This window comes from Choloepus didactylus, chromosome 22 (assembly GCF_015220235.1).
Source record: "Choloepus didactylus isolate mChoDid1 chromosome 22, mChoDid1.pri, whole genome shotgun sequence".
NCBI classification, from domain to species: Eukaryota; Metazoa; Chordata; class Mammalia; order Pilosa; family Megalonychidae; genus Choloepus; species Choloepus didactylus.
Genome location: NC_051328.1, coordinates 459,144 through 467,378, shown reverse-complemented (window position 1 = coordinate 467,378; position 8,235 = coordinate 459,144). Strand labels below are relative to the sequence as shown.

General features: G+C 33.3%; 1 non-coding gene across 1 annotated transcript; it reads right to left on the bottom strand.

The window, feature by feature from the left end:
* Positions 1-2,784: 2,784 nt before the first annotated feature.
* LOC119519075 lies at positions 2,785-2,900 on the bottom strand. Its single transcript, XR_005213935.1, has one exon. It is a non-coding gene; the product is annotated as a U5 spliceosomal RNA (small nuclear RNA).
* Between the last annotated feature and the right edge of the window lie 5,335 nt (positions 2,901-8,235).

Genomic DNA, 8,235 nt, shown 5'->3' with positions numbered 1-8,235 from the left:
GTATGTTGGGGCTGGTATAATCATGCTTCTCATGACTTCCTCTTTCTTGAATTACACACTGAATTTTGTGGAGGACAATTCCCAGCAGCTTCTTGAAAATGGTGTGTGGAAGGGAATTTTAAAGACATATTAGATTGTCATTATTCTGTAAATACTCATTGCCATACTTTAACAAGGACTCTGAGGAATATGAAGATATGAAGACCATTCCTGCCCATGGTGAGTTTATAGAATAGGTGGACAGACCAGAATTCTTTATGTGATTTAGTTAAAGTGAAATCTTAGATTGAAATAAGATCACACTCCATTGGCTTTTCCAGTGTGTATGTGTTAATTTCTGTATAAATGGAGTACCAAGCTTTATGAACCCAGTTGAACTGGGATGGTCTGGAGGAGGTGGTCCTTAACTTTTAAGGGATGGACAGGATTTTGTGGAGATGGTTGGAAGAACATTTTTTACCTGGATATAAGCAAACATTGAGTATGTTCCAAAGAAAAAGGAGTATGCTGCTTTGACTGGACAGAGAATTGGAGATAAGTAGGGATAAAGTTGCAAAGTAAATTGGGGGTCAATTATGGAGGACATTGCATTCCAGGCTGAGGAGTTTGAATTTAATCTGTGGGCAATCAGACACAATTGGAGGTTTTTTTATAATAAATGCTAGGAAAAGGCTGATTCCATTCCAGAATGCCATATAAACAGAATCATAGTATGTATTATTCTTTGTCTGGCTTCTCTCACCTAGTGGAGGGCATTTGAACCTCATTCAGGTTGTTGAGTGTGTCAGTATTCTGTTTATTTTTATTACTGAGTGGTGCCAAATGCATGGAAGCATCACAGTTTATCTGTTTATCAGTTGTTGACATTTGGCTCATCTCCAGTTTTGGGCAATTATGAATAAATCTGCTATAAAGCATATATGTACAGGTTTGATGTGAATGAATTCCATTTTTCTCATGTAAATACATGGTAGTGAGATTGCTGGGTTGTATCATAAGTACATGTTTAAGTTTATAACAATCTCTCAAATTGTTTTCAATGGTCTGTCCCATTTTACATTTCTGCCTGCAGTGCACAAACATCCCAGCTGCTTCACATACTCAGAACCACTTAGAATTGTCAGCTTTTTAATCCATTTTAATATATGGTGCCATCTCATTGGGGTTGTAGTTTACATTTCTCTTCTGACTGATAATGCTGAGCGTCTTCTCATGGGCTTGTTGTCCATCCATGTAGCTTCTATGGTGAAGAGTTATTTAAAGCTCTTACCTATTTTGTAAAGAATGTGATTTTTTATTTTTTATATAGACACATGCTCATCATAAATTCAGAAAATTCTGAAAAGTAAAAATAACAAAGTAAATCACCATAAATCCCATCACCCAGAAATAACCATTTTAATATTAAGTTAACATTATTCCAGGCATTTCTGGAATATACAGATTGAAGGGCAGATAAATGGCATCATATAATAGAGGCTGATTTATTGAAATATTCATAAACCATGAAATTCAATCTTTTCAGCTGTACAATTCAGTAGTTTTTTATATTCACAATGTTGTACAATATCACCCCTTTTAATTTAGAACATTTTTCATCACTCCCCCAAAACAAACCCATACCCCTCCTCACCTCCTTGGCCCCTGACAACTGCTTATTTACTTTATGTTTCTATGAATTTGTCTTTCCTGGACATTTCTTATGAGGGGAATCATATAACATGTGGTCTTTTGTGTCTTGCTTCTTTCACTTAACATCATGTTTTCATGGTTCATCTATATTGTAACATGTACTCGAACTTCATTCCTTCTTATACCAGGAAAATATTCCATTATACAGATACACCACATTATATTTATCCATTCATTAGTTGATGGGTATTTGGTTACTTCCACTTTTTGGCTATCATAAGTAATGCTGTTAAGAACAATGTGTGCACGTTTTTGGTGGATGGACTTTTCAGTTTTCTTGGGTTTAAATACCCCAGGGTGGCATTGCTTATGCCCACTGTTTTGTTTTTGTTTTATTTTTTCCTTATGGAATTCTGAGGTATATGAAGTTTTAAATGTTGGATTATTATTATAGATGTATCTTTAAAATCAGTTACCTCCAAGATAGTTCTCTCTTCAAAGTACCCAATTTTGATGTAGATTTAATAAAGGGCTTGTAAAAGCTTGATTGTCTAATGTTCTCCAAATATAACATTACTAAATCATCCTAAAAAACCAACTTGTATTGATCTAAACTGTATAAATCTATGTAAGTTGTCCCTTCAAGTTTTTATTCTATGTTAAATATTTCTTCATATTTTCTTCTTTTTAGAATTAATTTATTTGCTCATTATAAGTATTTATTGATACAGCATTTTGCACATCAGGCATTCTTTCCAGTAAGGAACTGGACAAAAATGTTCAGGGAATGACTTTAGCTGCAGTTATGATTTGTAAAATGTGGTCATGATGAATTTGTAGTATGGATGGCTGTGATTTTGATGGAAATTAGATGTATATAAGTGTGGGTGAAAGGCATATCATTAGTTTGAGATGAGACATATGATTCTCCTGGTAAAATACCAGTATGTATGTATGTATGTATGTACTTGTATATAGAATGTGCTGCTAAACAGAACAGGCTTGTAGAAGTAAATGCATTACACAGAGGTTTGGTAGTCTGTTATAAACTGAAGAGAAAATACCCAGACTTTGTATTTTTAATAATTGTGCATTGAGCTTTTTTACATTGACATATTTTTTCAGAACCATCTATCTTTGTACTGTATTATTAGCCCTATTGACACAGAGCCTCAAAAAATTGGGTATAAACTCAGAATTGTTTCTCTCCACAGAAATCTTTAGTAAAATGCAAAAGATTTATACAACCTGTAGAGACACCAGAGTATGTATATTAACATATTTTATTACAGACCTGAAGACTTGTGAAATTTCATTTCAGTCATTTCCTTCATGAGGTGAAATCATTGTATTCTGTCCATGTTTACATAGACCTGCCTCAGTTCTAAATGGTCTTGACTTCCTCTGTCCACTATTATTTGTTGGTATTTTAAGGCAAAGACAAGTGAGTGCTTTTCAAATCTGTAGTTCTCATTTTCGCCTTAGATAATACATTTCTCCTTTTTAAGAGGAGATACTCTTTTTCTTCAACATTTTTCTTGATTGGTTCGTGTTTCAGTTTGCTAAAATGCTGGAATGCAATATACCAGAAATGGATTGGCTGCTATAATGAGGATTTATTAGGCTACAAATTTACAGTTCTAAGGACATAAAAGCATCCAGACTAAGGCAACAGAAGAGTATACCTTCATTGAAGAAAGGCCAATGGCAACAGGAACACCTCTGTCTGCTGTGAAGGGACATGGCCAGCATCTGCTAGTCCTTTGCTCCTGGGTTCTGGTTTCAAAATATTTTTCTTCAAAATGTCTCTGAGCTTCTGTCTTAGCTTCTTTCAGCTTTCTGCTTGGTTTTTCTTGGACATTTCTCTCTAAGCATCTGGGAATTCTCTCTTAGCTTCTCCAGGGCAAACTCTGGGCTTAATGTCTTAGCTTAGTATCTTCAAACATCTTTCTGTCTGCATCTCCAAATGTCTTGGTCTGTGTGAGCTCTCAGCTCTGTTAAGGACTCCAGTGATCTAATTAAGACCTACCTAGGATGGGTGGAGTCACATCTCCTTGGGAATCTAATAAAAATGTCCCACCCAGAATTGGGTGGGTCACATCTCCATGGAAACAATCTAATCAAAAGGTTCCACCCCATAATATTGGATTAAAATATCATGACTTCTTCTGGGGTATATAACACCTTCAAACTGGTACAGTTACTTTTTTTTTCCTTTAAATGATTGTGTTCAGTTCTTTGTTTTTGTTTTTTTTTTTTTTTCCGTTCAGATTAGCTTACAACTGTACACTACAAGAGATTGAATCTGTCTTTACCATTCCATCCTTTCACTATAGGAACAGTAATGGGCATGCATATCTGCATTTTGTTTTTAGAAATAAAATCTTCTTTAGGTTTCAAGATTTAATTGAACAAATAGCAGTTCATTTATATATACTGGTTTCTTAAAGAACACAAAATCCATGGGATTCCCCTCCCCGTATATATTTATGAGCCAATTAAACATGAAAATTGTTTTTCATGTAAATTACATGCCTAAAGAAATCTAAACTCTAATTCTGTATGTTCAGTGCCAGTCTAAAGAGTGCCTATAGCTTGGGGGAAAAGCATAAATAATACAGTTGTAGTTAAATAATCATCTTATAGATTTTCCTTCTTGCCAACTATGTGATTTTCAGCTATTTGAGTCTTTTTTTTATGTAGGCAGAAATTTGAAATTGAAACTTGTGAAATTAAGGCTACATATTGCTTTGGGCCCCTGAAATAGTACATTGCATCAATTTTCACTTTAACGCTGGATTTGCTGGAAAGGAGGGAAAAAGTATATAGAAACTAAGTTTAAAGATGAAAACAACTCATAAATCAGTTCTCCTTAATCTGCATAAATGAATTACAAAAAGGTATATAGAAAAACATCTGAAAGTAACATTGTATTAGTGGGGAACATGGATAAATTCAGTTGGTTGTATTTTATTTTATGGTGTATGACTCTGTGGTAAACAGCATTTTTGGCATTTTTCATTTGTTTATAAAAATATTAGAAAATGTAATTTAATGTTAGAAATAAAATATTTGAACAAAAGCTGTCTAATTATCTGTGCTTTTATGAAGCACAGTTAAACATTCAAAGTGTATAAACAGATTTGTGTTTATTTTGACTAGTTGCTAATTATGGCCTCATAAGTATATGAAAGTTCTTTGATATTTTATTGTTGCCTTGTGTTTTATAAATAACATTGCTTTTGAAAATCTGATAGTATCAACATTTCAAAAGTTTTATATGAAATATTTATGTATTTTAAGAAATTACAGTAATACCATTTGTTTAGTCTGAATGTTTCCAGGCATTGAAATAAATCTTGACTAAGAGATTATATATATGAGAGTGGCTTCCTCATTTATCATAGTTAAAGATTTCTTTATTATGATTCTAAAGGCACTAAATATAAAATGAAAACAAATGAAATTAGGTGTATTTAAATCTTCATTTATGTTCCTTAAAGAACAACATTAGTAGAGCTAAAACACAAGTAAAATATTGGATCATGAGTCATTATAAGCATATATCTGACAACATGTTAATATTCAATATATGAACTACTCCTATAAAAATTACAATTACAAAATGGATAAAAGTTTTGAAGAGATATTTCACAAAAAAAAAGGATAAATAATTTCTCAATAAAAGTTTGAGAAGAGAAGAGATATGATTTCTTATCTTAGAAATGAAGGTTAAAACCAATGTGAATACCATTTCAAACCTCAGGATGTAATAAAGTTTAAAGAATTTGAGTACAAAGTTTGACATACATTGGAGGAGAAGGAATTCTCACAGATTTATGGTGGGAACGGAAAAGGGAACAAAGAATTTAAAAAATGACTTGTCAGTATGTACTATGAAAAGACATGCTTTTTAATTTGATACTTTAATATCAAGAGTGTTGATACTGATAACAGGAATAGCTAATGGTTCATGCATAGACACTACGCATCAGGCACTGAGTAATCTTTTTTCTTTATTAGAGATGTTGTATATTTACAGAACAATCATGCATAAAATACAGGATTACCATATACTGCCCTATTAATGACATCCTGTAGTCGTGTGGAACATTTGTTAAAATTGCTTATACCATGTGTTTATAATTGTACTATTAAGTATAGTCCATGGTTTGACTTAATGTTCACTGTTTCTGTACTGTGGTTCTATGGATTTTTAAAAAATTTATTCTGTTTCCATGCATACAATCTAACATTTCCCCCTTTTAATCATTCAGATGTATATTTTAGTGTTGTTAATTACATTCACAACATTGTGCTACCACCACTGCCATCCATTACCAAAACATGTCCATATTCCAAAGAGAAACTATGTACATTTTAAGCCTTAACTGCCCATTCACTATCTGCACTCTGCCCCTGGTAGCCTATATTCTAGATTCTATGAGTTTGTTCATGCTAATTATTAAAAAAACAAAACTGTGAGATCATACTATATTTGTCCTTTTGTTTCCGGCTTATTTCACTGAACATGTCTTCAAGAACCGCATGTGTTGTTTGTACCAGGACATCATTCCTTTTTATGGTGAAATGATAGTCCGTTGAATATATATGCCACATTTTATTTATCAGTTCAGAGGTTGATAGACACTGGGCTGTTTCCATCTTTCAGCAATTGTGAATAATGTCACCATGAAAATTGGTATGCAAATATCTGAGTCCCTGCTTCCCAGGAATGTACCTTGAGGAGGGATTGCTGGGTCATATGGGTTGTACTATATTTGGCTTCCTGAGGGAATATCAAATTGTCTTCCACTGTGGCTGCACCATTTTATATTGCCAGAAGCAATTAATGAATGTTCCTATTTCTCTGCCTCCACTTCAGCAGTAGTTATTTTCCATTTTTAAAGTAGCAGCCATTCTAATGGGTGGGAAATGGTATCTAATTATGGTTTTGATTTGCATTTCTTTGATGGCAAAAGAAGTTGAGCATCTTTTCATGTGCCTTCTGGCCATTTATTTATCTTCTCTGGAAAGCTGTCTATTCAAGTCTTTTGCCTATTTTTAGTTGAGTTGTTTGTCTTTTTTTGTTCTTAAGTTTAAAATTTTCTTTATATTTTCTTGATATCAAAACTTTATCACTCTAAGCCTTTGTATGCTTTGGATGGATTATTTGGTGTGTGAATATATCTCAATAAATTGCATTATAAACTTAATCAGATATGTGGTCTCCAAATGTTTTCACCCTTTGTGTAGATTTTCATTATAATTTAATGATAAAGTCCTTGGATTTGCAGATGTTTTTAATTTTGATGTGGTCCCTTTTCTCTAATTTTTTCTTTTGTCACTTATCCTTTGGATATAAATTCTAAGAGACAATTGTCTATCAGAAAGTCAGGAAGTTTCTCCCCTACATTTCTTCTAGGAGTTTGTAGTTCTGTCTCTTATATTTAGCTCTTTGATCCATTTTAAGTTGGTTTCTGTATAAGGTGTGAGGCAGAGACACTCTTTTTTCTTCTTTTTTTGCAAATGGGCAACAGTTCCACCATTTTTGAAGAGCCAATTCTTTCCCAATTGAGTGGTCTTATACACCTTGTCAAAAATCATGTGGCCATAAATATGCACATTTATTTATGAGCTCCCAATTCAATTCCATTGGCCTATATGGACGTCCTTGTGCCAGTTCCATGCTGTTTTGATTACTGTGACTTTGTAATATGTTTTAAGATCCAACTTTATTCTTCTTTTTCAAATGGCTTTAGGTATTTGATGCCCCATACCATCCAAATAATATTAATGATTGACTTTCCCATTTATGCAAAAAATAGATTGTTGGAATTAAGATTGAAAGTCAATAAATTGTTTTGGGTAAAAATGACATCTTAATGATGTTTTAGTTTGCAATAGCTGAAGTGAGGTATATCATAAATGGGTTGATGTTTACTATGTGGATTTTTAATTTGCAAGCTTATTGTTCTAAGTCTGGGAAAAATGTCAAAATCAAAACATTATCATATAAATACCTTCTCTGTGAAGGCAGGCTGCCAGTGATCCTGGACTGATCTGTCAGATGGCAAGTTGCATGGTGGCGTCTACTGGTCTCTTCCTTGTCTTCCAGGTTTCATTGCTTCCAGCTTCTGGCTATGGTGGCTTCCTCTCTGTTTCTGTGGCTTTCTCTCTTAGCTTGGTAACTTTTTCTGTGTTTCAACATGTTATAAAGGACTCCAGTAACAGAATTAAGACCAACATGGGTCATGACTCAGCTGAAGTAATCTAATCAAAAGGGTCCACCTACAATAATTTACATGCACATGAATGGATGAGTTTTAAGAACATGATCTTCTGGAACCATTCAACTTCAAACCACCACAAGAATATTTAGTTTTCCAATCCATGAACATGGAATGTCTTTCCATTTACATAGGTCTTCTCTGATTTCTTTTAACCATGTTTTGTAGATGTCTGTGTACAAGTCCTTTACATTTTTGTTTGATTTATTCCTAGATATTTGAATCTTTTGGTTGCTACAATGAATGGAATTTTTATTGATTTATTCTTCTGATTGTTCATTGCTTGTTTATATAAACACTACAGATTTTTGGG